A 23700-nucleotide genomic window follows, 5' to 3' on the forward strand; every position below is an offset into this window, starting at 1 on the left:
CATAAGAATGTTTGCTTTTCCCAGTTAATTATCAGCATATGGAAGCCACAGAAATGTTCAGGACAATGCCCTGCAAATCAGAGAAATATATAAAACATTGTAATTCCGATAATACAAATAAAATACATGACATTCCCACACCGGGAATCGAACCCGGGCACCCTGGGTGAGAGCCAGGAATCCTAACCACTAGACCATATGGGAGAATGTTGGCGTCACATCGAACGGACATCTTCTTTACTTAATAATGCATGACCATCACTCCATAAGAATGTTTGCTTTTCCCAGTTAATTATCAGCATATGGAAGCCACAGAAAAGTTCAGGACAATACCCTGCAAATGAGAGAAATATATGAAACATTGTAATTCCGATAATACAAATAAAATACATTACATTCCCACACCGGGTATCGAACCCGGGCCGCCTGGGTGAGAGCCAGGAATCTTAACAACTAGACCATATGGGTGAATGTTGGCTTCCGATCGAACGGACATCTTCTTTACTTAATAATGCATGAGCATCACTTCATAAGAATGTTTGCTTTTCCCAGTTAATTATCAGCATATGGAAGCCACAGAAAAGTTCAGGACAATGCCCTGCAAAGGAGAGAAATATATAAAACATTGTAATTCCGATAATACAAATAAAATACATGACATTGCCACACCGGGAATCGAACCCGGGCCGTCTGGGTGAGAGCCAGGAATCCTAACCACTAGACCATATGGGAGAATGTTGGCCTCCGATCGAACGGACATCTTCTTTACTTAATAATGCATGAGTATCACTTCATAAGAATGTTTGCTTTTCCCAGTTAATTATCAGCATATGGAAGCCAGAGAAAAGTTCAGGACAATGCCCTGCAAATGAGAGAAATATATAAAACATTGTAATTCCGATAATACAAATAAAATACATGACATTCCCACACCGGGAATCGAACCCGTGCACCCTGGGTGAGAGCCAGGAATCCTAACCACTAGACCATATGGGAGAATGTTGGCTTCCGATCGAACGGACATCTTCTTTACTTAATAATGCATGAGCATCACTTCATAAGAATGTTTGCTTTTCCCAGTTAATTATCAGCATATGGAAGCCACAGAAAAGTTCAGGACAATGCCCTGCAAAGGAGAGAAATATATAAAACATTGTAATTCCGATAATACAAATAAAATACATGACATTCCCACACCGGGAATCGAACCCGGGCCGCCTGGGTGAGAGCCAGGAATCCTAACCACTAGACCATATGGGTGAATGTTGGCTTCCGATCGAACGGACATCTTCTTTACTTAATAATGCATGAGCATCACTTCATAAGAATGTTTGCTTTTCCCAGTTAATTATCAGCATATGGAAGCCATAGAAAAGTTCAGGACCATGCTCTGCAAATGAGAGAAATATATAAAACATTGTAATTCCGATAATACAAATAAAATACATGACATTCCCACACCGGGAATCGAACCCGGGCCGCCTGGGTGAGAGCCAGGAATCCTAACCACTAGACCATATGGGAGAATGTTGGCTTCCGATCGAACGGACATCTTCTTTACTTAATAATGCATGAGCATCACTTCATAAGAATGTTTGCTTTTCCCAGTTAATTATCAGCATATGGAAGCCACAGAAAAGTTCAGGACAATGCCCTGCAAATGAGAGAAATATATGAAACATTGTAATTCCGATAATACAAATAAAATACATGACATTCCCACACAGGGAATCGAACCCGGGCACCCTGGGTGAGAGCCAGGAATCTTAACAACTAGACCATATGGGAGAATGTTGGCTTCCGATCGAACGGACATCTTCTTTACTTAATAATGCATGAGCATCACTTCATAAGAATGTTTGCTTTTCCCAGTTAATTATCAGCATATGGAAGCCACAGAAAAGTTCAGGACAATGCCCTGCAAATGAGAGAAATATATAAAACATTGTAATTCCGATAATACAAATAAAATACATGACATTCCCACACCGGGAATCGAACCCGGGCCGCCTGGGTGAGAGCCAGGAATCCTAACCACTAGACCATATGGGAGAATGTTGGCTTCCGATCGAACGGACATCTTCTTTACTTAATAATGCATAAGAATGTTTGCTTTTCCCAGTTAATTATCAGCATATGGAAGCAACAGAAAAGTTCAGGACAATGCCCTGCAAATGAGAGAAATATATAAAACATTGTAATTCCGATAATACAAATAAAATACATGACATTCCCACACCGGGAATCGAACCCGGGCCGCTGGGTGAGAGCCAGGAATCCTAACCACTAGACGATATAGGAGAATGTTGGCTTCCGATCGAACGGACATCTTCTTTACTTAATAATACATGAGCATCACTTCATGAGAATGTTTGCTTTTCCCAGTTAATTATCAGCATATGGAAGCCACAGAAAAGTTCAGGACAATGCCCTGCAAATGAGAGAAATATATAAAACATTGTAATTCCGAGATTACAAATAAAATACATGACATTCCCACACCGGGAATCGAACCCGGGCCGCTGGGTGAGAGCCAGGAATCCTAACCACTAGACGATATGGGAGAATGTTGGCTTCCGATCGAACGGACATCTTCTTTACTTAATAATGCATGAGCATCACTTCATAAGAATGTTTGCTTTTCCCAGTTAATTGTCAGCATATGGAAGCCACAGAAAAGTTCCGGACAATGCCGTGCAAAGTAGAGAAATATATAAAACATTGTAATTCCGATAATACAAATAAAATACATGACATTCCCACACCGGGAATCGAACCCGGGCCGTCTGGGTGAGAGCCAGGAATCCTAACCACTAGACCATATGGGAGAATGTTGGCTTCCGATCGAACGGACATCTTCTTTACTTAATAATGCATGAGCATCACTTCATAAGAATGTTTGCTTTTCCCAGTTAATTATCAGCATATGGAAGCCACAGAAAAGTTCAGGACAATGCCCTGCAAAGGAGAGAAATATATAAAACATTGTAATTCCGATAATACAAATAAAATACATGACATTCCCACACCGGGAATCGAACCCGGGCCGCCTGGGTGAGAGCCAGGAATCCTAACCACTAGACCATATGGGAGAATGTTGGCTTCCGATCCAACGGACATCTTCTTTACTTAATAATGCATGAGCATCACTTCATAAGAATGTTTGCTTTTCCCAGTTAATTATCAGCATATGGAAGCCATAGAAAAGTTCAGGACCATGCTCTGCAAATGAGAGAAATATATAAAACATTGTAATTCCGATAATACAAATAAAATACATGACATTCCCACACCGGGAATCGAACCCGGGCCGCCTGGGTGAGAGCCAGGAATCCTAACCACTAGACCATATGGGAGAATGTTGGCTTCCGATCGAACGGACATCTTCTTTACTTAATAATGCATGAGCATCACTTCATAAGAATGTTTGCTTTTCCCAGTTAATTATCAGCATATGGAAGCCACAGAAAAGTTCAGGACAATGCCCTGCAAATGAGAGAAATATATGAAACATTGTAATTCCGATAATACAAATAAAATACATGACATTCCCACACCGGGAATCGAACCCGGGCACCCTGGGTGAGAGCCAGGAATCTTAACAACTAGCCCATATGGGAGAATGTTGGCTTCCGATCGAACGGACATCTTCTTTACTTAATAAGGCATGAGCATCACTTCATAAGAATGTTTGCTTTTCCCAGTTAATTATCAGCATATGGAAGCCACAGAAAAGTTCAGGACAATGCCCTGCAAATGAGAGAAATATATAAAACATTGTAATTCCGATAATACAAATAAAATACATGACATTCCCACACCGGGAATCGAACCCGGGCCGCCTGGGTGAGAGCCAGGAATCCTAACCACTAGACCATATGGGAGAATGTTGGCTTCCGATCGAACGGACATCTTCTTTACTTAATAATGCATAAGAATGTTTGCTTTTCCCAGTTAATTATCAGCATATGGAAGCCACAGAAAAGTTCAGGACAATGCCCTGCAAATGAGAGAAATATATAAAACATTGTAATTCCGATAATACAAATAAAATACATGACATTCCCACACCGGGAATCGAACCCGGGCCGCTGGGTGAGAGCCAGGAATCCTAACCACTAGACGATATGGGAGAATGTTGGCTTCCGATCGAACGGACATCTTCTTTACTTAATAATGCATGAGCATCACTTCATGAGAATGTTTGCTTTTCCCAGTTAATTATCAGCATATGGAAGCCACAGAAAAGTTCAGGACAATGCCCTGCAAATGAGAGAAATATATAAAACATTGTAATTCCGATAATACAAATAAAATACATGACATTCCCACACCGGGAATCGAACCCGGGCCGCCTGGGTGAGAGCCAGGAATCCTAACCACTAGACGATATGGGAGAATGTTGGCTTCCGATCGAACGAACATCTTCTTTACTTAATAATGCATGAGCATCACTTCATAAGAATGTTTGCTTTTCCCAGTTAATTATCAGCATATGGAAGCCACAGAAAAGTTCAGGACAATGCCCTGCAAATGAGAGAAATATATAAAACATTGTAATTCCGATAATACAAATAAAATACATGACATTCCCACACCGGGAATCGAACCCGGGCCGCCTGGGTGAGAGCCAGGAATCCTAACCACTAGACCATATGGGAGAATGTTGGCTTCCGATCGAACGGACATCTTCTTTACTTAATAATGCATGAGCATCACTTCATAAGAATGTTTGCTTTTCCCAGTTAATTATCAGCATATGGAAGCCACAGAAAAGTTCAGGACAATGCCCTGCAAAGGAGAGAAATATATAAAACATTGTAATTCCGATAATACAAATAAAATACATGACATTCCCACACCGGGAATCGAAACCGGGCCGCGTGGGTGAGAGCCAGGAATCCTAACCACTAGACCATATGGGAGAATGTTGGCTTCCGATCGAACGGACATCTTCTTTACTTAATAATGCATGAGCATCACTTCACAAGAATGTTTGCTTTTCCCAGTTAATTATCAGCATATGGAAGCCACAGAAAAGTTCAGGACAATGCCCTGCAAATGAGAGACATATATAAAACATTGCAATTCCGATAATACAAATAAGAAACGTGACATTCCCACACCGGGAATCGAACCCGGGCCGCCTGGGTGAGAGCCAGGAATCCTAACCACTAGACCATATGGGAGAATGTTGGCTTCCGATCGAACGGACATCTTCTTTACTTAATAATGCATGAGCATCACTTCATAAGAATGTTTGCTTTTCCCAGTTAATTATCAGCATATGGAAGCCACAGAAAAGTTCAGGACAATGCCCTGCAAATGAGAGAAATATATGAAACATTGTAATTCCGATAATACAAATAAAATACATGACATTCCCACACCGGGAATCGAACCCGGGCACCCTGGGTGAGAGCCAGGAATCCTAACAACTAGACCATATGGGAGAATGTTGGCTTCCGATCGAACGGACATCTTCTTTACTTAATAATGCATGAGCATCACTTCATAAGAATGTTTGCTTTTCCCAGTTAATTATCAGCATATGGAAGCCACAGAAAAGTTCAGGACAATGCCCTGCAAATGAGAGAAATATATAAAACATTGTAATTCCGATAATACAAATAAAATACATGACATTCCCACACCGGGAATCGAACCCGGGCCGTCTGGGTGAGAGCCAGGAATCCTAACCACTAGACCATATGGGAGAATGTTGGCTTCCGATCGAACGGACATCTTCTTTACTTAATAATGCATGAGCATCACTTCATAAGAATGTTGTCTTTTCCCAGTTAATTATCAGCATTTTGAAGCCACAGAAAGTTCAGGACAATGCCCTGCAAAGGAGAGAAATATATAAAACATTGTAATTCCGATAATACAAATAAAAGACATGACATTCCCACACCGGGAATCGAACCCGGGCCGTCTGGGTGAGAGCCAGGAATCCTAACCACTGGACCATATGGGAGAATGTTGGCCTCCGATCGAACGGATATCTTCTTTACTTAATAATGCATGAGCATCACTTCATAAGAATGTTTGCTTTTCCCAGTTAATTATCAGCATATGGAAGCCAGAGAAAAGTTCAGGACAATGCCCTGCAAATGAGAGAAATATATAAAACATTGTAATTCCGATAATACAAATAATATACATGACATTCCCACACCGGGAATCGAACCCGTGCACCCTGGGTGAGAGCCAGGAATCCTAACCACTAGACCATATGGGAGAATGTTGGCTTCCGATCGAACGGACATCTTCTTTACTTAATAATGCATGAGCATCACTTCATAAGAATGTTTGCTTTTCCCAGTTAATTATCAGCATATGGAAGCCACAGAAAAGTTCAGGACAATGCCCTGCAAAGGAGAGAAATATATAAAACATTGTAATACCGATAATACAAATAAAATACATGACATTCCCACACCGGGAATCGAACCCGGGCCGCCTGGGTGAGAGCCAGGAATCCTAACCACTAGACCATAGGGAGAATGTTGGCTTCCGATCGAACGGACATCTTCTTTACTTAAAATTGCATGAGCATCACTTCATAAGAATGTTTGCTTTTCCCAGTTAATTATCAGCATATGGAAGCCATAGAACAGTTCAGGACCATGCTCTGCAAATGAGAGAAATATATAAAACATTGTAATTCCGAAAATACAAATAAAATACATGACATTCCCACACCGGGAATCGAACCCGGGCCGCCTGGGTGAGAGCCAGGAATCCTAACCACTAGACCATATGGGAGAATGTTGGCTTCCGATCGAACGGACATCTTCTTTACTTAATAATGCATGAGCATCACTTCACAAGAATGTTTGCTTTTCCCAGTTAATTATCAGCATATGGAAGCCACAGAAAAGTTCAGGACATGTCCTGCAAATGAGAGAAATATATGAAACATTGTAATTCCGATAATACAAATAAAATACATGACATTCCCACACCGGGAATCGAACCCGGGCACCCTGGGTGAGAGCCAGGAATCCTAACAACTAGACCATATGGGAGAATGTTGGCTTCCGATCGAACGGACATCTTCTTTACTTAATAATGCATGAGCATCACTTCATAAGAATGTTTGCTTTTCCCAATTAATTATCAGCATATGGAAGCCACAGAAAAGTTCAGGACAATGCCCTGCAAATGAGAGAAATATATAAAACATTGTAATTCCGATAATACAAATAAAATACATGACATTCCCACACCGGGAATCGAACCCGGTCCGCCTGGGTGAGAGCCAGGAATCCTAACCACTAGACCATATGGGAGAATGTTGGCTTCCGATCGAACGGACATCTTCTTTACTTAATAATGCATGAGCATCACTTCATAAGAATGTTTGCTTTTCCCAGTTAATTATCAGCATATGGAAGCCACAGAAAAGTGCAGGACAATGCCCTGCACATGAGAGAAATATATGAAACATTGTAATTCCGATAATACAAATAAAATACATGACATTCCCACACTGGGAATCGAACCCGGGCACCCTGGGTGAGAGCCAGGAATCTTAACAACTAGACCATATGGGAGAATGTTGGCTTCCGATCGAACGGACATCTTCTTTACTTAATAATGCATGAGCATCACTTCATAAGAATGTTTGCTTTTCCCAGTTAATTATCAGCATATGGAAGCCACAGAAAAGTTCAGGACAATGCCCTGCAAATGAGAGAAATATATAAAACATTGTAATTCCGATAATACAAATAAAATACATGACATTCCCACACCGGGAATCGAACCCGGGCCGTCTGGGTGAGAGCCAGGAATCCTAACCACTAGACCATATGGGAGAATGTTGGCTTCCGATCGAACGGACATCTTCTTTACTTAATAATGCATGAGCATCACTTCATAAGAATGTTTGCTTTTCCCAGTTAATTATCAGCATATGGAAGCCATAGAAAAGTTCAGGACCATGCTCTGCAAATGAGAGAAATATATAAAACATTGTAATTCCGATAATACAAATAAAATACATGACATTCCCACACCGGGAATCGAACCCGGGCCGCCTGGGTGAGAGCCAGGAATCCTAACCACTAGACCATATGGGAGAATGTTGGCTTCCGATCGAACGGACATCTTCTTTACTTAATAATGCATGAGCATCACTTCACAAGAATGTTTGCTTTTCCCAGTTAATTATCAGCATATGGAAGCCACTAAAAAGTTCAGGACATGTCCTGCAAATGAGAGAAATATATGAAACATTGTAATTCCGATAATACAAATAAAATACATGACATTCCCACACCGGGATTCGAACCCGGGCACCCTGGGTGAGAGCCAGGAATCCTAACAACTAGACCATATGGGAGAATGTTGGCTTCCGATCGAACGGACATCTACTTTACTTAATAATGCATGAGCATCACTTCATAAGAATGTTTGCTTTTCCCAGTTAATTATCAGCATATGGAAGCCACAGAAAAGTTCAGGACAATGCCCTGCAAATGAGAGAAATATATAAAACATTGTAATTCCGATAATACAAATAAAATACATGACATTCCCACACCGGGAATCGAACCCGGGCCGCCTGGGTGAGAGCCAGGAATCCTAACCACTAGACCATATGGGAGAATGTTGGCTTCCGATCGAACGGACATCTTCTTTACTTAATAATGCATGAGCATCACTTCATAAGAATGTTTGCTTTTCCCAGTTAATTATCAGCATATGGAAGCCACAGAAAAGTTCAGGACAATGCCCTGCAAATGAGAGAAATATATGAAACATTGTAATTCCGATAATACAAATAAAATACATGACATTCCCACACCGGGAATCGAACCCGGGCCGCCTGGGTGAGAGCCAGGAATCCTAACCACTAGATCATATGGGAGAATGTTGGCTTCCGATCGAACGGACATCTTCTTTACTTAATAATGCATAAGAATGTTTGCTTTTCCCAGTTAATTATCAGCATATGGAAGCCACAGAAAAGTTCAGGACAATGCCCTGCAAATGAGAGAAATATATAAAACATTGTAATTCCGATAATACAAATAAAATACATGACATTCCCACACCGGGAATCGAACCCGGGCCGCTGGGTGAGAGCCAGGAATCCTAACCACTAGACGATATGGGAGAATGTTGGCTTCCGATCGAACGGACATCTTCTTTACTTAATAATGCATGAGCATCACTTCATGAGAATGTTTGCTTTTCCCAGTTAATTATCAGCATATGGAAGCCACAGAAAAGTTCAGGACAATGCCCTGCAAATGAGAGAAATATATAAAACATTGTAATTCCGATAATACAAATAAAATACATGACATTCCCACACCGAGAATCGAACCCGGGCCGCTGGGTGAGAGCCAGGAATCCTAACCACTAGACGATATGGGAGAATGTTGGCTTCCGATCGAACGGACATCTTCTTTACTTAATAATGCATGAGCATCACTTCATAAGAATGTTTGCTTTTCCCAGTTAATTATCAGCATATGGAAGCCACAGAAAAGTTCAGGACAATGCCCTGCAAATGAGAGAAATATATAAAACATTGTAATTCCGATAATACAAATAAAATACATGACATTCCCACACCGGGAATCGAACCCGGGCACCCTGGGTGAGAGCCAGGAATCCTAACAACTAGACCATATGGGAGAATGTTGGCTTCCGATCGAACGGACATCTTCTTTACTTAATAATGCATGAGCATCACTTCATAAGAATGTTTGCTTTTACCAGTTAATTATCAGCATATGGAAGCCACAGAAAAGTTCAGGACAATGCCCTGCAAAGGAGAGAAATATATAAAACATTGTAATTCCGATAATACAAATAAAATACATGACATTCCCACACCGGGAATCGAACCCGGGCACCCTGGGTGAGAGCCAGGAATCCTAACAACTAGACCATATGGGAGAATGTTGGCTTCCGATCGAACGGACATCTTCTTTACTTAATAATGCATGAGCATCACTTCATAAGAATGTTTGCTTTTCCCAGTTAATTATCAGCATATGGAAGCCACAGAAAAGTTCAGGACCATGCTCTGCAAATGAGAGAAATATATAAAACATTGTAATTCCGATAATACAAATAAAATACATGACATTCCCACACCGGGAATCGAAACCGGGCCGCGTGGGTGAGAGCCAGGAATCCTAACCACTAGACCATATGGGAGAATGTTGGCTTCCGATCGAACGGACATCTTCTTTACTTAATAATGCATGAGCATCACTTCACAAGAATGTTTGCTTTTCCCAGTTAATTATCAGCATATGGAAGCCACAGAAAAGTTCAGGACAATGCCCTGCAAATGAGAGACATATATAAAACATTGCAATTCCGATAATACAAATAAGAAACGTGACATTCCCACACCGGGAATCGAACCCGGGCCGCCTGGGTGAGAGCCAGGAATCCTAACCACTAGACCATATGGGAGAATGTTGGCTTCCGATCGAACGGACATCTTCTTTACTTAATAATGCATGAGCATCACTTCATAAGAATGTTTGCTTTTCCCAGTTAATTATCAGCATATGGAAGCCACAGAAAAGTTCAGGACAATGCCCTGCAAATGAGAGAAATATATGAAACATTGTAATTCCGATAATACAAATAAAATACATGACATTCCCACACCGGGAATCGAACCCGGGCACCCTGGGTGAGAGCCAGGAATCCTAACAACTAGACCATATGGGAGAATGTTGGCTTCCGATCGAACGGACATCTTCTTTACTTAATAATGCATGAGCATCACTTCATAAGAATGTTTGCTTTTCCCAGTTAATTATCAGCATATGGAAGCCACAGAAAAGTTCAGGACAATGCCCTGCAAATGAGAGAAATATATAAAACATTGTAATTCCGATAATACAAATAAAATACATGACATTCCCACACCGGGAATCGAACCCGGGCCGTCTGGGTGAGAGCCAGGAATCCTAACCACTAGACCATATGGGAGAATGTTGGCTTCCGATCGAACGGACATCTTCTTTACTTAATAATGCATGAGCATCACTTCATAAGAATGTTTGCTTTTCCCAGTTAATTATCAGCATTTTGAAGCCACAGAAAAGTTCAGGACAATGCCCTGCAAAGGAGAGAAATATATAAAACATTGTAATTCCGATAATACAAATAAAAGACATGACATTCCCACACCGGGAATCGAACCCGGGCCGTCTGGGTGAGAGCCAGGAATCCTAACCACTGGACCATATGGGAGAATGTTGGCCTCCGATCGAACGGACATCTTCTTTACTTAATAATGCATGAGCATCACTTCATAAGAATGTTTGCTTTTCCCAGTTAATTATCAGCATATGGAAGCCAGAGAAAAGTTCAGGACAATGCCCTGCAAATGAGAGAAATATATAAAACATTGTAATTCCGATAATACAAATAATATACATGACATTCCCACACCGGGAATCGAACCCGTGCACCCTGGGTGAGAGCCAGGAATCCTAACCACTAGACCATATGGGAGAATGTTGGCTTCCGATCGAACGGACATCTTCTTTACTTAATAATGCATGAGCATCACTTCATAAGAATGTTTGCTTTTCCCAGTTAATTATCAGCATATGGAAGCCACAGAAAAGTTCAGGACAATGCCCTGCAAAGGAGAGAAATATATAAAACATTGTAATACCGATAATACAAATAAAATACATGACATTCCCACACCGGGAATCGAACCCGGGCCGCCTGGGTGAGAGCCAGGAATCCTAACCACTAGACCATAGGGAGAATGTTGGCTTCCGATCGAACGGACATCTTCTTTACTTAAAATTGCATGAGCATCACTTCATAAGAATGTTTGCTTTTCCCAGTTAATTATCAGCATATGGAAGCCATAGAACAGTTCAGGACCATGCTCTGCAAATGAGAGAAATATATAAAACATTGTAATTCCGATAATACAAATAAAATACATGACATTCCCACACCGGGAATCGAACCCGGGCCGCCTGGGTGAGAGCCAGGAATCCTAACCACTAGACCATATGGGAGAATGTTGGCTTCCGATCGAACGGACATCTTCTTTACTTAATAATGCATGAGCATCACTTCACAAGAATGTTTGCTTTTCCCAGTTAATTATCAGCATATGGAAGCCACAGAAAAGTTCAGGACATGTCCTGCAAATGAGAGAAATATATAAAAAATTGTAATTCCGATAATACAAATAAAATACATGACATTCCCACACCGGGAATCGAACCCGGGCCGCCTGGGTGAGAGCCAGGAATCCTAACCACTAGACCATATGGGAGAATGTTGGCTTCCGATCGAACGGACATCTTCTTTACTTAATAATGCATGAGCATCACTTCATAAGAATGTTTGCTTTTCCCAGTTAATTATCAGCATATGGAAGCCACAGAAAAGTTCAGGACAATGCCCTGCACATGAGAGAAATATATGAAACATTGTAATTCCGATAATACAAATAAAATACATGACATTCCCACACCGGGAATCGAACCCGCGCACCCTGGGTGAGAGCCAGGAATCTTAACAACTAGACCATATGGGAGAATGTTGGCTTCCGATCGAACGGACATCTTCTTTACTTAATAATGCATGAGCATCACTTCATAAGAATGTTTGCTTTTCCCAGTTAATTATCAGCATATGGAAGCCACAGAAAAGTTCAGGACAATGCCCTGCAAATGAGATAAATATATAAAACATTGTAATTCCGATAATACAAATAAAATACATGACATTCCCACACCGGGAATCGAACCCGGGCCGCCTGGGTGAGAGCCAGGAATCCTAACCACTAGACCATATGGGAGAATGTTGGCTTCCGATCGAACGGACATCTTCTTTACTTAATAATGCATGAGCATCACTTCATAAGAATGTTTGCTTTTCCCAGTTAATTATCAGCATATGGAAGCCACAGAAAAGTTCAGGACAATGCCCTGCAAATGAGAGAAATATATAAAACATTGTAATTCCGATAATACAAATAAAATACATGACATTCCCACACCGGGAATCGAACCCGGGCCGCTGGGTTAGAGCCAGGAATCCTAACCACTAGACCATATGGGAGAATGTTGGCTTCCGATCGAACGGACATCTTCTTTACTTAATAATGCATGAGCATCACTTCATGAGAATGTTTGCTTTTCCCAGTTAATTATCAGCATATGGAAGCCACAGAAAAGTTCAGGACAATGCCCTGCAAATGAGAGAAATATATAAAACATTGCAATTCCGATAATACAAATAAAATACATGACATTCCCACACCGGGAATCGAACCCGGGCCGCTGGGTGAGAGCCAGGAATCCTAACCACTAGACGATATGGGAGAATGTTGGCTTCCGATCGAACGGACATCTTCTTTACTTAATAATGCATGAGCATCACTTCATAAGAATGTTTGCTTTTCCCAGTTAATTGTCAGCATATGGAAGCCACAGAAAAGTTCCGGACAATGCCGTGCAAAGTAGAGAAATATATAAAACATTGTAATTCCGATAATACAAATAAAATACATGACATTCCCACACCGGGAATCGAACCCGGGCCGTCTGGGTGAGAGCCAGGAATCCTAACCACTAGACCATATGGGAGAATGTTGGCTTCCGATCGAACGGACATCTTCTTTACTTAATAATGCATGAGCATCACTTCATAAGAATGTTTGCTTTTCCCAGTTAATTATCAGCATATGGAAGCCACAGAAAAGTTCAGGACAATGCCCTGCAAATGAGAGAAATATATAAAACATTGTAATTCCGATAATACAAATAAAATACATGACATTCCCACACCGGGAATCGAACCCGGGCCGCCTGGGTGAGAGCCAGGAATCCTAACCACTAGACCATATGGGAGAATGTTGGCTTCCGATCGAACGGACATCTTCTTTACTTAATAATGCATGAGCATCACTTCATAAGAATGTTTGCTTTTCCCAGTTAATTATCAGCATATGGAAGCCACAGAAAAGTTCAGGACAATGCCCTGCAAATGAGAGAAATATATAAAACATTGTAATTCCGATAATACAAATAAAATACATGACATTCCCACACCGGGAATCGAACCCGGGCCGCCTGGGTGAGAGCTAGGAATCCTAACCACAAGACCATATGGGAGAAGGTTGGCTTCCGATCGAACGGACATCTTCTTTACTTAATAATGCATGAGCATCACTTCATAAGAATGTTTGCTTTTCCCAGTTAATTATCAGCATATGGAAGCCACAGAAAAGTTCAGGACAATGCCCTGCAAATGAGAGAAATATATAAAACATTGTAATTCCGATAATACAAATAAAATACATGACATTCCCACACCGGGAATCGAACCCGGGCCGCCTGGGTGAGAGCGAGGAATCCTAACCACTAGACCATATGGGAGAATGTTGGCTTCCGATCGAACGGACATCTTCTTTACTTAATAATGCATGAGCATCACTTCATAAGAATGTTTGCTTTTCCCAGTTAATTATCAGCATATGGAAGCCACAGAAAAGTTCAGGACAATGCCCTGCAAATGAGAGAAATATATAAAACATTGTAATTCCGATAATACAAATAAAATACATGACATTCCCACACCGGGAATCGAACCCGGGCCGCCTGGGTGAGAGCCAGGAATCCTAACCACTAGACCATATGGGAGAATGTTGGCTTCCGATCGAACGGACATCTTCTTTACTTAATAATGCATGAGCATCACTTCATAAGAATGTTTGCTTTTCCCAGTTAATTATCAGCATATGGAAGCCACAGAAAAGTTCAGGACAATGCCCTGCAAATGAGAGAAATATATAAAACATTGTAATTCCGATAATACAAATAAAATACATGACATTCCCACACCGGGAATCGAACCCGGGCCGCTGGGTGAGAGCCAGGAATCCTAACCACTAGACCATATGGGAGAATGTTGGCTTCCGATCGAACGGACATCTTCTTTACTTAATAATGCATGAGCATCACTTCATAAGAATGTTTGCTTTTCCAGTTAATTATCAGCATATGGAAGCCATAGAAAAGTTCAGGACAATGCCCTGCAAATGAGAGAAATATATAAAACATTGTAATTCCGATAATACAAATAAAATACATGACATTCCCACACCGGGTATCGAAGCCGGGCCGCTGGGTGAGAGCCAGGAATCCTAACCACTAGACCATATGGGAGAATGTTGGCTTCCGATCGAACGGACATCTTCTTTACTTAATAATGCATGAGCATCACTTCATAAGAAGGTTTGCATTTCCCAGTTAATTATCAGCATATGGAAGCCACAGAAAAGTTCAGGACAATGCCCTGCAAATGAGAGAAATATATAAAACATTGTAATTCCGATAATACAAATACAATACATGACATTCCTACACCGGGTATCGAACCCGGGCCGCCTGGGTGAGAGCCAGGAATCCTAACCACTGGACCATATGGGAGAATGTTGGCTTCCGATCGAACGGACATCTTCTTTACTTAATAATGCATGAGCATCACTTCATAATAATATTTGGTTTTCCCAGTTAATTATCAGCATATGGAAGCCACAGAAACGTTCAGGACAATGCCCTGCAAATGAGAGAAATATATAAAACATTGTAATTCCGATAATACAAATAAAATACATGACATTCCCACACCGGGAATCGAACCCGGGCCGCCTGGGTGAGAGTCAGGAATCCTAACCACTAGACCATATGGGAGAATGTTGGCTTCCGATCGTACGGACATCTTCTTTACTTAATAATGCATGAGCATCACTTCATAAGAATGTTTGCTTTTCCCAGTTAATTATCAGCATATGGAAGCCACAGAAAAGTTCAGGACAATGCCCTGCAAATGAGAGAAATATATAAAACATTGTAATTCCGATAATACAAATAAAATACATGACATTCCCACACCGGGAATCGAACCCGGGCCGCCTGGGTGAGAGTCAGGAATCCTAACCACTAGACCATATGGGAGAATGTTGGCTTCCGATCGTACGGACATCTTCTTTACTTAATAATGCATGAGCATCACTTCATAAGAATGCTTGCTTTTCCCAGTTAATTATCAGCATATGGAAGCCACAGAAAAGTTCAGGACAATGCCCTGCAAATGAGAGAAATATATAAAACATTGTAATTCCGATAATACAAATAAAATACATGACATTCCCACACCGGGAATCGAACCCGGGCTGCTGGGTGAGAGCCAGGAATCCTAACCACTAGACCATATGGGAGAATGTTGGCTTCCGATCGAACGGACATCTTCTTTACTTAATAATGCATGAGCATCACTTCATAAGAATGTTTGTTTTTCCCAGTTAATTATCAGCATATGGAAGCCACAGAAAAGTTCAGGACAATACCCTGCAAATAAGATAAATATATGAAACATTGTAATTCCGATAATACAAATAAAATACATGACATTCCCACACCGGGAATCGAACCCGGGCCGCCTGGGTAAGAGCCAGGAATCCTAACCACTAGACCATATGGGAGAATGTTGGCTTCCGATCGAACGGACATCTTCTTTACTTAATAATGCATGAGCATCACTTCATAAGAATGTTTGCTTTTCCCAGTTAATTATCAGCATATGGAAGCCACAGAAACGTTCAGGACAATGCCCTTCAAATGAGAGAAATATATAAAACATTGTAATTCCGATAATACAAATAAAATACATGATATTCCCACACCGGGAATCGAACTCGGGCCGCCTGGGTGAGAGCCAGGAATCCTAACCACTAGACCATATGGGAGAATGTTGGCTTCCGATCGAACGGACATCTTCTTTTCTTAATAATGCATGAGCATCACTTCATAAGAATGTTTGCTTTTCCCAGTGAATTATCAGCATATGGAAGCCACAGAAAAGTTCAGGACAATGCCCTGCAAATGAGAGAAATATATAAAACATTGTAATTCCGATAATACAAATAAAATACATGACATTCCCACACCGGGAATCGAACCCGGGCCGCTGGGTGAGAGCCAGGAATCCTAACCACTAGACCATATGGGAGAATGTTGGCTTCCGATCGAACGGACATCTTCTTTACTTAATAATGCATGAGCATCACTTCATAAGAATGTTTGCTTTTCCAGTTAATTATCAGCATATGGAAGCCATAGAAAAGTTCAGGACAATGCCCTGCAAATGAGAGAAATATATAAAACATTGTAATTCCGATAATACAAATAAAATACATGACATTCCCACACCGGGAATCGAAGCCGGGCCGCTGGGTGAGAGCCAGGAATCCTAACCACTAGACCATATGGGAGAATGTTGGCTTCCGATCGAACGGACATCTTCTTTACTTAATAATGCATGAGCATCACTTCATAAGAAGGTTTGCATTTCCCAGTTAATTATCAGCATATGGAAGCCACAGAAAAGTTCAGGACAATGCCCTGCAAATGAGAGAAATATATAAAACATTGTAATTCCGATAATACAAATACAATACATGACATTCCTACACCGGGTATCGAACCCGGGCCGCCTGGGTGAGAGCCAGGAATCCTAACCACTGGACCATATGGGAGAATGTTGGCTTCCGATCGAACGGACATCTTCTTTACTTAATAATGCATGAGCATCACTTCATAATAATATTTGGTTTTCCCAGTTAATTATCAGCATATGGAAGCCACAGAAACGTTCAGGACAATGCCCTGCAAATGAGAGAAATATATAAAACATTGTAATTCCGATAATACAAATAAAATACATGACATTCCCACACCGGGAATCGAACCCGGGCCGCCTGGGTGAGAGTCAGGAATCCTAACCACTAGACCATATGGGAGAATGTTGGCTTCCGATCGTACGGACATCTTCTTTACTTAATAATGCATGAGCATCACTTCATAAGAATGTTTGCTTTTCCCAGTTAATTATCAGCATATGGAAGCCACAGAAAAGTTCAGGACAATGCCCTGCAAATGAGAGAAATATATAAAACATTGTAATTCCGATAATACAAATAAAATACATGACATTCCCACACCGGGAATCGAACCCGGGCCGCCTGGGTGAGAGTCAGGAATCCTAACCACTAGACCATATGGGAGAATGTTGGCTTCCGATCGTACGGACATCTTCTTTACTTAATAATGCATGAGCATCACTTCATAAGAATGCTTGCTTTTCCCAGTTAATTATCAGCATATGGAAGCCACAGAAAAGTTCAGGACAATGCCCTGCAAATGAGAGAAATATATAAAACATTGTAATTCCGATAATACAAATAAAATACATGACATTCCCACACCGGGAATCGAACCCGGGCTGCTGGGTGAGAGCCAGGAATCCTAACCACTAGACCATATGGGAGAATGTTGGCTTCCGATCGAACGGACATCTTCTTTACTTAATAATGCATGAGCATCACTTCATAAGAATGTTTGTTTTTCCCAGTTAATTATCAGCATATGGAAGCCACAGAAAAGTTCAGGACAATACCCTGCAAATAAGAGAAATATATGAAACATTGTAATTCCGATAATACAAATAAAATACATGACATTCCCACACCGGGAATCGAACCCGGGCCGCCTGGGTAAGAGCCAGGAATCCTAACCACTAGACCATATGGGAGAATGTTGGCTTCCGATCGAACGGACATCTTCTTTACTTAATAATGCATGAGCATCACTTCATAAGAATGTTTGCTTTTCCCAGTTAATTATCAGCATATGGAAGCCACAGAAACGTTCAGGACAATGCCCTTCAAATGAGAGAAATATATAAAACATTGTAATTCCGATAATACAAATAAAATACATGATATTCCCACACCGGGAATCGAACTCGGGCCGCCTGGGTGAGAGCCAGGAATCCTAACCACTAGACCATATGGGAGAATGTTGGCTTCCGATCGAACGGACATCTTCTTTTCTTAATAATGCATGAGCATCACTTCATAAGAATGTTTGCTTTTCCCAGTGAATTATCAGCATATGGAAGCCACAGAAAAGTTCAGGACAATGCCCTGCAAATGAGAGAAATATATAAAACATTGTAATTCCGATAATACAAATAAAATATATGATATTCCCACACCGGGAATCGAACCCGTGCCGCCTTGGTGAGAGCCAGGAATCCTAACCACTAGACCATATGGGAGAATGTTGGCTTCCGATCGAACGGACATCTTCTTTACTTAATAATGCATGAGCATCACTTCATAAGAATGTTTGCTTTGCCCAGTTAATTATCAGCATATGGAAGCCACAGAAAAGTTCAGGACAATGCCCTGCAAAGGAGAGAAATATATAAAACATTGTAATTCCGATAATACAAATAAAATACATGACATTCCCACACCGGGAATCGAACCCGGGCCGCCTGGGTGAGAGTCAGGAATCCTAACCACTAGACCATATGGGAGAATGTTGGCTTCAGATCGAACGGACATCTTCTTTACTTAATAATGCATGAGCATCACTTCATAAGAATGTTTGCTTTTCCCAGTTAATTATCAGCATATGGAAGCCACAGAAAAGTTCAGGACAATGCCCTGCAAATGAGAGAAATATATAACACATTGTAATTCCGATAATACAAATAAAATACATGACATTCCCACACCGGGAATCGAACCCGGGCTGCTGGGTGAGAGCCAGGAATCCTAACCACTAGACCATATGGGAGAATGTTGGCTTCCGATCGAACGGACATCTTCTTTACTTAATAATGCATGAGCATCACTTCATAAGAATGTTTGTTTTTCCCAGTTAATTATCAGCATATGGAAGCCAAAGAAAAGTTCAGGACAATACCCTGCAAATGAGAGAAATATATGAAACATTGTAATTTCGATAATACAAATAAAATACATGACATTCCCACACCGGGAATCGAACCCGGGCCGCCTTGGTAAGAGCCAGGAATCGTAACCACTAGACCATATGGGAGAATGTTGGCTTTCTATAGTACGGACATCTTCTTTACTTAATAATGCATGAGCATCACTTCATAAGAATGTTTGCTTTTCCCAGTGAATTATCAGCATATGGAAGCCACAGAAAAGTTCAGGACAATGCCCTGCAAATGAGAGAAATATATAAAACATTGAAATTCCGATAATACAAATAAACTACATGACATTCCCACACCGGGAATCGAACCCGGGCCGCCTGGGTGAGAGCCAGGAATCCTAACCACTAGACCATATTGGAGAATGTTGGCTTCCGATCGAACGGACATCTTCTTTTCTTAATAATGCATGAGCATCACTTCATAAGAATGTTTGCTTTTCCCAGTTAATTATCAGCATATGGAAGCCACAGAAAAGTTCAGGACAATGCCCTGCAAATGAGAGAAATATATAAAACATTGTAATTCCGATAATACAAATAAAATACATGACATTCCCACACCGGGAATCGAACTCGGGCCGCCTGGGTGAGAGCCAGGAATCCTAACCACTAGACCATATGGGAGAATGTTGGCTACCGATCGAACGGACATCTTCTTTACTTAATAATGCATGAGCATCACTTCATAAGAATGTTTGCTTTTCCCAGTTAATTATCAGCATATGAAAGCAACAGAACAGTACAGGACAATGCCCTGCAAATGAGAGAAATATATAAAACATTGTAATTCCGATAATACAAATAAAATACATGACATTCCCACACCGGGAATCGAACCCGGGCCGCCTGGGTGAGAGCCAGAAATCCTAACCACTAGACCATATGGGAGAATGTTGGCTTTCGATCGAACGGACATCTTCTTTACTTAATAATGCATGAGCATCACTTCATAAGAATGTTTGCTTTGCCCAGTTAATTATCAGCATATGGAAGCCACAGAAAAGTTCAGGACAATGCCCTGCAAAGGAGAGAAATATATAAAACATTGTAATTCCGATAATACAAATAAAATACATGACATTCCCACACCGGGAATCGAACCCGGGCCGCCTGTGTGAGAGCTAGGAATCCTAACCACTAGACCATATTGGAGAATGTTGGCTTCCGATCGAACGGACATCTTCTTTACTTAATAATGCATGAGCATAACTTCATAAGAATGTTTGTTTTTCCCAGTTAATTATCAGCATATGGAAGCCACAGAAAAGTTCAGGACAATACCCTGCAAATGAGAGAAATATATGAAACATTGTAATTCCGATAATACAAATAAAATACATGACATTCCCACACCGGTAATCGAACCCGGGCCGCCTGGGTGAGAGCCAGGCATCCTAACCACTAGACCATATGGGAGAATGTTGGCTTCCGATCGAACGGACATCTTCTTTACTTAATAATGCATGAGCATCACTTCATAAGAATGTTTGCTTTTCCCAGTTAATTATCAGCATATGGAAGCCACAGAAAAGTTCAGGATAATGCCCTGCAAATGAGAGAAATATATAAAACATTGCAATTCCGATAATACAAATAAAATACATGACATTCCCACACCGGGAATCGAACCCGGGCCGCCTGGGTGAGAGCCAGGAATCCTAACCACTAGACCATATGGGAGAATGTTGGCTTCCGATCGAACGGACATCTTTACTTAATAATGCATGAGCATCACTTCATAAGAATGTTTGTTTTTCCCAGTTAATTATCAGCATATGGAAGCAACAGAAAAGTTCAGGACAATGCCCTGCAAATGAGAGAAATATATAAAACATTGTAATTCCGATAATACAAATAAAATACATGACATTCCCACACCGGGAATCGAACCCGGGCCGCCTGGGTGAGAGCCAGGAATCCTAACCACTAGACCATATGGGAGAATGTTGGCTTCCGATCGAACGGATATCTTCTTTACTTAATAATGCATGAGCATCACTTCATAAGAATGTTTGCTTTTCCCAGTTAATTATCAGCATATGGAAGCCACAGAAAAGTTCAGGACAATGCCCTGCAAATGAGAGAAATATATAAAACATTGTAATTCCGATAATACAAATAAAATACATGACATTCCCACACCGGGAATCGAACCCGGGCTGCCTGGGTGAGAGCCAGGAATCCTAAACACTAGACCATATGGGAGAATGTTGGCTTCCGATCGAACGGACATCTTCTTTACTTAATAATGCATGAGCATCACTTCATAAGAATGTTTGCTTTTCCTAGTTAATTGTCAGCATATGGAAGCCACAGAAAAGTTCAGGACAATGCCCTGCAAATGAGAGAAATATATAAAACATTGTAATTCCGATAATACAAATAAAATACATGACGTGCCCACACCGGGAATCGAACCCGGGCCGCTGGGTGAGAGCCAGGAATCCTAACCACTAGACCATATGGGAGAATGTTGGCTTCCGATCGAACGAGCATCTTCTTTACTTAATAATGCATGAGCATCACTTCATAAGAATGTTTGTTTTTCCCAGTTAATTATCAGCATATGGAAGCCACAGAAAAGTTCAGGACAATGCCCTGCAAATGAGAGAAATATATAAAACATTGTAATTCCGATAATACAAATAAAATACATGACATTCCCACACCGGGAATCGAACCCGGGCCGCCTGGGTGAGAGCCAGGAATCCTAACCACTAGACCATATGGGAGAATGTTGGCTACCGATCGAACGGACATCTTCTTTACTTAATAATGCATGAGCATCACTTCATAAGAATGTTTGCTTTTCCTAGTTAATTGTCAGCATATGGAAGCCACAGAAAAGTTCAGGACAATGCCCTGCAAATGAGAGAAATATATAAAACATTGTAATTCCGATAATACAAATAAAATACATGACGTGCCCACACCGGGAATCGAACCAGGGCCGCTGGGTGAGAGCCAGGAATCCTAACAACTAGACCATATGGGAGAATGTTGGCTTCCGATCGAACGGGCATCTTCTTTACTTAATAATGCATGAGCATCACTTCATAAGAATGTTTGTTTTTCCCAGTTAATTATCAGCATATGGAAGCCACAGAAATGTTCAGGACAATGCCCTGCAAATGAGAGAAATATATGAAACATTGTAATTCCGATAATACAAATAAAATACATGACATTCCCACACCGGGAATCGAACCCGGGCCGCCTGGGTGAGAGCCAGGAATCCTAACCACTAGACCATATGGGAGAATGTTGGCTACCGATCGAACGGACATCTTCTTTACTTAATAATGCATGAGCATCACTTCATAAGAATGTTTGCTTTTCCCAGTTAATTATCAGCATATGGAAGCCACAGAAAAGTTCAGGACAATGCCCTGCAAATGAGAGAAATATATAAAACATTGTAATTCCGATAATACAAATAAAATACATGACATTCCCACACCGGGAATCGAACCCGGGCCGCCTGGGTGAGAGCCAGGAATCCTAACCACTAGACCATATGGGAGAATGTTGGCTTTCGATCGAACGGACATCTTCTTTACTTAATAATGCATGAGCATCACTTCATAAGAATGTTTGCTTTGCCCAGTTAATTATCAGCATATGGAAGCCACAGAAAAGTTCAGGACAATGCCCTGCAAAGGAGAGAAATATATGAAACATTGTAATTCCGATAATACAAATAAAATACATGACATTCCCACACCGGGAATCGAACCCGGGCCGCCTGGGTGAGAGCCAGGAATCCTAACCACTAGACCATATGGGAGAATGTTGGCTACCGATCGAACGGACATCTTCTTTACTTAATAATGCATGAGCATCACTTCATAAGAAT

General features: G+C 41.0%; 83 non-coding genes across 83 annotated transcripts; all 83 read right to left on the minus strand.

Moving 5' to 3' along the window:
- Positions 1–132: 132 nt before the first annotated feature.
- Trnae-cuc (transfer RNA glutamic acid (anticodon CUC)) lies at positions 133–204 on the minus strand. The gene has a single exon. It is a non-coding gene; the product is annotated as a tRNA-Glu (tRNA).
- Positions 205–396: 192 nt separating this feature from the next.
- Trnae-cuc (transfer RNA glutamic acid (anticodon CUC)) lies at positions 397–468 on the minus strand. Its single transcript has one exon. It is a non-coding gene; the product is annotated as a tRNA-Glu (tRNA).
- A 192-nt stretch (positions 469–660) lies between these two features.
- Trnae-cuc (transfer RNA glutamic acid (anticodon CUC)) lies at positions 661–732 on the minus strand. Its single transcript has one exon. It is a non-coding gene; the product is annotated as a tRNA-Glu (tRNA).
- Positions 733–924: 192 nt separating this feature from the next.
- Positions 925–996, minus strand: Trnae-cuc (transfer RNA glutamic acid (anticodon CUC)). The gene has a single exon. It is a non-coding gene; the product is annotated as a tRNA-Glu (tRNA).
- A 192-nt stretch (positions 997–1188) lies between these two features.
- On the minus strand, positions 1189–1260 carry Trnae-cuc (transfer RNA glutamic acid (anticodon CUC)). Its single transcript has one exon. It is a non-coding gene; the product is annotated as a tRNA-Glu (tRNA).
- Positions 1261–1452: 192 nt separating this feature from the next.
- On the minus strand, positions 1453–1524 carry Trnae-cuc (transfer RNA glutamic acid (anticodon CUC)). The gene has a single exon. It is a non-coding gene; the product is annotated as a tRNA-Glu (tRNA).
- A 456-nt stretch (positions 1525–1980) lies between these two features.
- Trnae-cuc (transfer RNA glutamic acid (anticodon CUC)) lies at positions 1981–2052 on the minus strand. Its single transcript has one exon. It is a non-coding gene; the product is annotated as a tRNA-Glu (tRNA).
- Positions 2053–2230: 178 nt separating this feature from the next.
- On the minus strand, positions 2231–2301 carry Trnae-cuc (transfer RNA glutamic acid (anticodon CUC)). The gene has a single exon. It is a non-coding gene; the product is annotated as a tRNA-Glu (tRNA).
- A 192-nt stretch (positions 2302–2493) lies between these two features.
- Trnae-cuc (transfer RNA glutamic acid (anticodon CUC)) lies at positions 2494–2564 on the minus strand. Its single transcript has one exon. It is a non-coding gene; the product is annotated as a tRNA-Glu (tRNA).
- A 192-nt stretch (positions 2565–2756) lies between these two features.
- On the minus strand, positions 2757–2828 carry Trnae-cuc (transfer RNA glutamic acid (anticodon CUC)). Its single transcript has one exon. It is a non-coding gene; the product is annotated as a tRNA-Glu (tRNA).
- A 192-nt stretch (positions 2829–3020) lies between these two features.
- On the minus strand, positions 3021–3092 carry Trnae-cuc (transfer RNA glutamic acid (anticodon CUC)). Its single transcript has one exon. It is a non-coding gene; the product is annotated as a tRNA-Glu (tRNA).
- A 192-nt stretch (positions 3093–3284) lies between these two features.
- Trnae-cuc (transfer RNA glutamic acid (anticodon CUC)) lies at positions 3285–3356 on the minus strand. The gene has a single exon. It is a non-coding gene; the product is annotated as a tRNA-Glu (tRNA).
- A 456-nt stretch (positions 3357–3812) lies between these two features.
- Positions 3813–3884, minus strand: Trnae-cuc (transfer RNA glutamic acid (anticodon CUC)). Its single transcript has one exon. It is a non-coding gene; the product is annotated as a tRNA-Glu (tRNA).
- Positions 3885–4062: 178 nt separating this feature from the next.
- Trnae-cuc (transfer RNA glutamic acid (anticodon CUC)) lies at positions 4063–4133 on the minus strand. The gene has a single exon. It is a non-coding gene; the product is annotated as a tRNA-Glu (tRNA).
- A 192-nt stretch (positions 4134–4325) lies between these two features.
- Trnae-cuc (transfer RNA glutamic acid (anticodon CUC)) lies at positions 4326–4397 on the minus strand. The gene has a single exon. It is a non-coding gene; the product is annotated as a tRNA-Glu (tRNA).
- A 192-nt stretch (positions 4398–4589) lies between these two features.
- On the minus strand, positions 4590–4661 carry Trnae-cuc (transfer RNA glutamic acid (anticodon CUC)). The gene has a single exon. It is a non-coding gene; the product is annotated as a tRNA-Glu (tRNA).
- A 192-nt stretch (positions 4662–4853) lies between these two features.
- Positions 4854–4925, minus strand: Trnae-cuc (transfer RNA glutamic acid (anticodon CUC)). Its single transcript has one exon. It is a non-coding gene; the product is annotated as a tRNA-Glu (tRNA).
- A 192-nt stretch (positions 4926–5117) lies between these two features.
- On the minus strand, positions 5118–5189 carry Trnae-cuc (transfer RNA glutamic acid (anticodon CUC)). The gene has a single exon. It is a non-coding gene; the product is annotated as a tRNA-Glu (tRNA).
- A 192-nt stretch (positions 5190–5381) lies between these two features.
- On the minus strand, positions 5382–5453 carry Trnae-cuc (transfer RNA glutamic acid (anticodon CUC)). The gene has a single exon. It is a non-coding gene; the product is annotated as a tRNA-Glu (tRNA).
- Positions 5454–5645: 192 nt separating this feature from the next.
- Positions 5646–5717, minus strand: Trnae-cuc (transfer RNA glutamic acid (anticodon CUC)). The gene has a single exon. It is a non-coding gene; the product is annotated as a tRNA-Glu (tRNA).
- Positions 5718–5908: 191 nt separating this feature from the next.
- Positions 5909–5980, minus strand: Trnae-cuc (transfer RNA glutamic acid (anticodon CUC)). Its single transcript has one exon. It is a non-coding gene; the product is annotated as a tRNA-Glu (tRNA).
- A 192-nt stretch (positions 5981–6172) lies between these two features.
- Trnae-cuc (transfer RNA glutamic acid (anticodon CUC)) lies at positions 6173–6244 on the minus strand. The gene has a single exon. It is a non-coding gene; the product is annotated as a tRNA-Glu (tRNA).
- Positions 6245–6436: 192 nt separating this feature from the next.
- Trnae-cuc (transfer RNA glutamic acid (anticodon CUC)) lies at positions 6437–6507 on the minus strand. The gene has a single exon. It is a non-coding gene; the product is annotated as a tRNA-Glu (tRNA).
- A 192-nt stretch (positions 6508–6699) lies between these two features.
- On the minus strand, positions 6700–6771 carry Trnae-cuc (transfer RNA glutamic acid (anticodon CUC)). Its single transcript has one exon. It is a non-coding gene; the product is annotated as a tRNA-Glu (tRNA).
- A 191-nt stretch (positions 6772–6962) lies between these two features.
- Trnae-cuc (transfer RNA glutamic acid (anticodon CUC)) lies at positions 6963–7034 on the minus strand. Its single transcript has one exon. It is a non-coding gene; the product is annotated as a tRNA-Glu (tRNA).
- A 192-nt stretch (positions 7035–7226) lies between these two features.
- Trnae-cuc (transfer RNA glutamic acid (anticodon CUC)) lies at positions 7227–7298 on the minus strand. Its single transcript has one exon. It is a non-coding gene; the product is annotated as a tRNA-Glu (tRNA).
- Positions 7299–7490: 192 nt separating this feature from the next.
- On the minus strand, positions 7491–7562 carry Trnae-cuc (transfer RNA glutamic acid (anticodon CUC)). The gene has a single exon. It is a non-coding gene; the product is annotated as a tRNA-Glu (tRNA).
- A 192-nt stretch (positions 7563–7754) lies between these two features.
- On the minus strand, positions 7755–7826 carry Trnae-cuc (transfer RNA glutamic acid (anticodon CUC)). Its single transcript has one exon. It is a non-coding gene; the product is annotated as a tRNA-Glu (tRNA).
- Positions 7827–8018: 192 nt separating this feature from the next.
- On the minus strand, positions 8019–8090 carry Trnae-cuc (transfer RNA glutamic acid (anticodon CUC)). The gene has a single exon. It is a non-coding gene; the product is annotated as a tRNA-Glu (tRNA).
- Positions 8091–8281: 191 nt separating this feature from the next.
- Trnae-cuc (transfer RNA glutamic acid (anticodon CUC)) lies at positions 8282–8353 on the minus strand. Its single transcript has one exon. It is a non-coding gene; the product is annotated as a tRNA-Glu (tRNA).
- Positions 8354–8545: 192 nt separating this feature from the next.
- Positions 8546–8617, minus strand: Trnae-cuc (transfer RNA glutamic acid (anticodon CUC)). The gene has a single exon. It is a non-coding gene; the product is annotated as a tRNA-Glu (tRNA).
- Positions 8618–8809: 192 nt separating this feature from the next.
- On the minus strand, positions 8810–8881 carry Trnae-cuc (transfer RNA glutamic acid (anticodon CUC)). Its single transcript has one exon. It is a non-coding gene; the product is annotated as a tRNA-Glu (tRNA).
- Positions 8882–9059: 178 nt separating this feature from the next.
- On the minus strand, positions 9060–9130 carry Trnae-cuc (transfer RNA glutamic acid (anticodon CUC)). The gene has a single exon. It is a non-coding gene; the product is annotated as a tRNA-Glu (tRNA).
- Positions 9131–9585: 455 nt separating this feature from the next.
- On the minus strand, positions 9586–9657 carry Trnae-cuc (transfer RNA glutamic acid (anticodon CUC)). Its single transcript has one exon. It is a non-coding gene; the product is annotated as a tRNA-Glu (tRNA).
- A 192-nt stretch (positions 9658–9849) lies between these two features.
- Positions 9850–9921, minus strand: Trnae-cuc (transfer RNA glutamic acid (anticodon CUC)). The gene has a single exon. It is a non-coding gene; the product is annotated as a tRNA-Glu (tRNA).
- Positions 9922–10113: 192 nt separating this feature from the next.
- Positions 10114–10185, minus strand: Trnae-cuc (transfer RNA glutamic acid (anticodon CUC)). Its single transcript has one exon. It is a non-coding gene; the product is annotated as a tRNA-Glu (tRNA).
- Positions 10186–10377: 192 nt separating this feature from the next.
- Trnae-cuc (transfer RNA glutamic acid (anticodon CUC)) lies at positions 10378–10449 on the minus strand. Its single transcript has one exon. It is a non-coding gene; the product is annotated as a tRNA-Glu (tRNA).
- A 192-nt stretch (positions 10450–10641) lies between these two features.
- On the minus strand, positions 10642–10713 carry Trnae-cuc (transfer RNA glutamic acid (anticodon CUC)). The gene has a single exon. It is a non-coding gene; the product is annotated as a tRNA-Glu (tRNA).
- A 192-nt stretch (positions 10714–10905) lies between these two features.
- Trnae-cuc (transfer RNA glutamic acid (anticodon CUC)) lies at positions 10906–10977 on the minus strand. Its single transcript has one exon. It is a non-coding gene; the product is annotated as a tRNA-Glu (tRNA).
- Positions 10978–11169: 192 nt separating this feature from the next.
- Trnae-cuc (transfer RNA glutamic acid (anticodon CUC)) lies at positions 11170–11241 on the minus strand. Its single transcript has one exon. It is a non-coding gene; the product is annotated as a tRNA-Glu (tRNA).
- Positions 11242–11433: 192 nt separating this feature from the next.
- On the minus strand, positions 11434–11505 carry Trnae-cuc (transfer RNA glutamic acid (anticodon CUC)). Its single transcript has one exon. It is a non-coding gene; the product is annotated as a tRNA-Glu (tRNA).
- A 192-nt stretch (positions 11506–11697) lies between these two features.
- Positions 11698–11768, minus strand: Trnae-cuc (transfer RNA glutamic acid (anticodon CUC)). The gene has a single exon. It is a non-coding gene; the product is annotated as a tRNA-Glu (tRNA).
- A 192-nt stretch (positions 11769–11960) lies between these two features.
- Trnae-cuc (transfer RNA glutamic acid (anticodon CUC)) lies at positions 11961–12032 on the minus strand. Its single transcript has one exon. It is a non-coding gene; the product is annotated as a tRNA-Glu (tRNA).
- Positions 12033–12223: 191 nt separating this feature from the next.
- Trnae-cuc (transfer RNA glutamic acid (anticodon CUC)) lies at positions 12224–12295 on the minus strand. Its single transcript has one exon. It is a non-coding gene; the product is annotated as a tRNA-Glu (tRNA).
- Positions 12296–12487: 192 nt separating this feature from the next.
- Trnae-cuc (transfer RNA glutamic acid (anticodon CUC)) lies at positions 12488–12559 on the minus strand. Its single transcript has one exon. It is a non-coding gene; the product is annotated as a tRNA-Glu (tRNA).
- A 192-nt stretch (positions 12560–12751) lies between these two features.
- On the minus strand, positions 12752–12823 carry Trnae-cuc (transfer RNA glutamic acid (anticodon CUC)). The gene has a single exon. It is a non-coding gene; the product is annotated as a tRNA-Glu (tRNA).
- Positions 12824–13278: 455 nt separating this feature from the next.
- Positions 13279–13349, minus strand: Trnae-cuc (transfer RNA glutamic acid (anticodon CUC)). The gene has a single exon. It is a non-coding gene; the product is annotated as a tRNA-Glu (tRNA).
- A 192-nt stretch (positions 13350–13541) lies between these two features.
- On the minus strand, positions 13542–13613 carry Trnae-cuc (transfer RNA glutamic acid (anticodon CUC)). Its single transcript has one exon. It is a non-coding gene; the product is annotated as a tRNA-Glu (tRNA).
- Positions 13614–13805: 192 nt separating this feature from the next.
- Positions 13806–13877, minus strand: Trnae-cuc (transfer RNA glutamic acid (anticodon CUC)). The gene has a single exon. It is a non-coding gene; the product is annotated as a tRNA-Glu (tRNA).
- A 192-nt stretch (positions 13878–14069) lies between these two features.
- Trnae-cuc (transfer RNA glutamic acid (anticodon CUC)) lies at positions 14070–14141 on the minus strand. The gene has a single exon. It is a non-coding gene; the product is annotated as a tRNA-Glu (tRNA).
- Positions 14142–14333: 192 nt separating this feature from the next.
- On the minus strand, positions 14334–14405 carry Trnae-cuc (transfer RNA glutamic acid (anticodon CUC)). The gene has a single exon. It is a non-coding gene; the product is annotated as a tRNA-Glu (tRNA).
- Positions 14406–14597: 192 nt separating this feature from the next.
- Positions 14598–14669, minus strand: Trnae-cuc (transfer RNA glutamic acid (anticodon CUC)). The gene has a single exon. It is a non-coding gene; the product is annotated as a tRNA-Glu (tRNA).
- Positions 14670–14861: 192 nt separating this feature from the next.
- On the minus strand, positions 14862–14932 carry Trnae-cuc (transfer RNA glutamic acid (anticodon CUC)). The gene has a single exon. It is a non-coding gene; the product is annotated as a tRNA-Glu (tRNA).
- Positions 14933–15386: 454 nt separating this feature from the next.
- On the minus strand, positions 15387–15458 carry Trnae-cuc (transfer RNA glutamic acid (anticodon CUC)). Its single transcript has one exon. It is a non-coding gene; the product is annotated as a tRNA-Glu (tRNA).
- A 192-nt stretch (positions 15459–15650) lies between these two features.
- Trnae-cuc (transfer RNA glutamic acid (anticodon CUC)) lies at positions 15651–15722 on the minus strand. Its single transcript has one exon. It is a non-coding gene; the product is annotated as a tRNA-Glu (tRNA).
- A 192-nt stretch (positions 15723–15914) lies between these two features.
- Trnae-cuc (transfer RNA glutamic acid (anticodon CUC)) lies at positions 15915–15986 on the minus strand. Its single transcript has one exon. It is a non-coding gene; the product is annotated as a tRNA-Glu (tRNA).
- Positions 15987–16178: 192 nt separating this feature from the next.
- On the minus strand, positions 16179–16249 carry Trnae-cuc (transfer RNA glutamic acid (anticodon CUC)). Its single transcript has one exon. It is a non-coding gene; the product is annotated as a tRNA-Glu (tRNA).
- A 192-nt stretch (positions 16250–16441) lies between these two features.
- On the minus strand, positions 16442–16513 carry Trnak-cuu (transfer RNA lysine (anticodon CUU)). Its single transcript has one exon. It is a non-coding gene; the product is annotated as a tRNA-Lys (tRNA).
- A 192-nt stretch (positions 16514–16705) lies between these two features.
- Positions 16706–16777, minus strand: Trnae-cuc (transfer RNA glutamic acid (anticodon CUC)). The gene has a single exon. It is a non-coding gene; the product is annotated as a tRNA-Glu (tRNA).
- Positions 16778–16969: 192 nt separating this feature from the next.
- Trnae-cuc (transfer RNA glutamic acid (anticodon CUC)) lies at positions 16970–17040 on the minus strand. Its single transcript has one exon. It is a non-coding gene; the product is annotated as a tRNA-Glu (tRNA).
- A 191-nt stretch (positions 17041–17231) lies between these two features.
- On the minus strand, positions 17232–17302 carry Trnae-cuc (transfer RNA glutamic acid (anticodon CUC)). Its single transcript has one exon. It is a non-coding gene; the product is annotated as a tRNA-Glu (tRNA).
- A 192-nt stretch (positions 17303–17494) lies between these two features.
- Positions 17495–17566, minus strand: Trnae-cuc (transfer RNA glutamic acid (anticodon CUC)). The gene has a single exon. It is a non-coding gene; the product is annotated as a tRNA-Glu (tRNA).
- Positions 17567–17758: 192 nt separating this feature from the next.
- Positions 17759–17830, minus strand: Trnae-cuc (transfer RNA glutamic acid (anticodon CUC)). Its single transcript has one exon. It is a non-coding gene; the product is annotated as a tRNA-Glu (tRNA).
- A 192-nt stretch (positions 17831–18022) lies between these two features.
- Positions 18023–18094, minus strand: Trnae-cuc (transfer RNA glutamic acid (anticodon CUC)). Its single transcript has one exon. It is a non-coding gene; the product is annotated as a tRNA-Glu (tRNA).
- A 192-nt stretch (positions 18095–18286) lies between these two features.
- On the minus strand, positions 18287–18357 carry Trnae-cuc (transfer RNA glutamic acid (anticodon CUC)). The gene has a single exon. It is a non-coding gene; the product is annotated as a tRNA-Glu (tRNA).
- A 192-nt stretch (positions 18358–18549) lies between these two features.
- Positions 18550–18621, minus strand: Trnak-cuu (transfer RNA lysine (anticodon CUU)). Its single transcript has one exon. It is a non-coding gene; the product is annotated as a tRNA-Lys (tRNA).
- Positions 18622–18813: 192 nt separating this feature from the next.
- On the minus strand, positions 18814–18885 carry Trnae-cuc (transfer RNA glutamic acid (anticodon CUC)). Its single transcript has one exon. It is a non-coding gene; the product is annotated as a tRNA-Glu (tRNA).
- Positions 18886–19077: 192 nt separating this feature from the next.
- Positions 19078–19149, minus strand: Trnae-cuc (transfer RNA glutamic acid (anticodon CUC)). Its single transcript has one exon. It is a non-coding gene; the product is annotated as a tRNA-Glu (tRNA).
- A 192-nt stretch (positions 19150–19341) lies between these two features.
- On the minus strand, positions 19342–19413 carry Trnae-cuc (transfer RNA glutamic acid (anticodon CUC)). The gene has a single exon. It is a non-coding gene; the product is annotated as a tRNA-Glu (tRNA).
- A 192-nt stretch (positions 19414–19605) lies between these two features.
- On the minus strand, positions 19606–19676 carry Trnae-cuc (transfer RNA glutamic acid (anticodon CUC)). The gene has a single exon. It is a non-coding gene; the product is annotated as a tRNA-Glu (tRNA).
- A 192-nt stretch (positions 19677–19868) lies between these two features.
- Trnak-cuu (transfer RNA lysine (anticodon CUU)) lies at positions 19869–19940 on the minus strand. Its single transcript has one exon. It is a non-coding gene; the product is annotated as a tRNA-Lys (tRNA).
- Positions 19941–20132: 192 nt separating this feature from the next.
- Positions 20133–20204, minus strand: Trnae-cuc (transfer RNA glutamic acid (anticodon CUC)). The gene has a single exon. It is a non-coding gene; the product is annotated as a tRNA-Glu (tRNA).
- Positions 20205–20396: 192 nt separating this feature from the next.
- On the minus strand, positions 20397–20468 carry Trnae-cuc (transfer RNA glutamic acid (anticodon CUC)). Its single transcript has one exon. It is a non-coding gene; the product is annotated as a tRNA-Glu (tRNA).
- Positions 20469–20660: 192 nt separating this feature from the next.
- Positions 20661–20732, minus strand: Trnae-cuc (transfer RNA glutamic acid (anticodon CUC)). The gene has a single exon. It is a non-coding gene; the product is annotated as a tRNA-Glu (tRNA).
- A 456-nt stretch (positions 20733–21188) lies between these two features.
- Positions 21189–21260, minus strand: Trnae-cuc (transfer RNA glutamic acid (anticodon CUC)). Its single transcript has one exon. It is a non-coding gene; the product is annotated as a tRNA-Glu (tRNA).
- Positions 21261–21452: 192 nt separating this feature from the next.
- On the minus strand, positions 21453–21524 carry Trnae-cuc (transfer RNA glutamic acid (anticodon CUC)). Its single transcript has one exon. It is a non-coding gene; the product is annotated as a tRNA-Glu (tRNA).
- A 189-nt stretch (positions 21525–21713) lies between these two features.
- Positions 21714–21785, minus strand: Trnae-cuc (transfer RNA glutamic acid (anticodon CUC)). The gene has a single exon. It is a non-coding gene; the product is annotated as a tRNA-Glu (tRNA).
- A 192-nt stretch (positions 21786–21977) lies between these two features.
- On the minus strand, positions 21978–22049 carry Trnae-cuc (transfer RNA glutamic acid (anticodon CUC)). Its single transcript has one exon. It is a non-coding gene; the product is annotated as a tRNA-Glu (tRNA).
- A 192-nt stretch (positions 22050–22241) lies between these two features.
- Positions 22242–22312, minus strand: Trnae-cuc (transfer RNA glutamic acid (anticodon CUC)). Its single transcript has one exon. It is a non-coding gene; the product is annotated as a tRNA-Glu (tRNA).
- Positions 22313–22504: 192 nt separating this feature from the next.
- On the minus strand, positions 22505–22576 carry Trnae-cuc (transfer RNA glutamic acid (anticodon CUC)). The gene has a single exon. It is a non-coding gene; the product is annotated as a tRNA-Glu (tRNA).
- Positions 22577–23031: 455 nt separating this feature from the next.
- Trnae-cuc (transfer RNA glutamic acid (anticodon CUC)) lies at positions 23032–23103 on the minus strand. Its single transcript has one exon. It is a non-coding gene; the product is annotated as a tRNA-Glu (tRNA).
- A 192-nt stretch (positions 23104–23295) lies between these two features.
- Positions 23296–23367, minus strand: Trnae-cuc (transfer RNA glutamic acid (anticodon CUC)). The gene has a single exon. It is a non-coding gene; the product is annotated as a tRNA-Glu (tRNA).
- Positions 23368–23559: 192 nt separating this feature from the next.
- Positions 23560–23631, minus strand: Trnae-cuc (transfer RNA glutamic acid (anticodon CUC)). The gene has a single exon. It is a non-coding gene; the product is annotated as a tRNA-Glu (tRNA).
- Positions 23632–23700: the final 69 nt, after the last annotated feature.

Source organism: Euprymna scolopes, chromosome 28 (assembly GCF_053919585.1).
Source record: "Euprymna scolopes isolate OS-2025 chromosome 28, ASM5391958v1, whole genome shotgun sequence".
In the NCBI taxonomy this organism is placed as follows: domain Eukaryota; kingdom Metazoa; phylum Mollusca; class Cephalopoda; order Sepiida; family Sepiolidae; genus Euprymna; species Euprymna scolopes.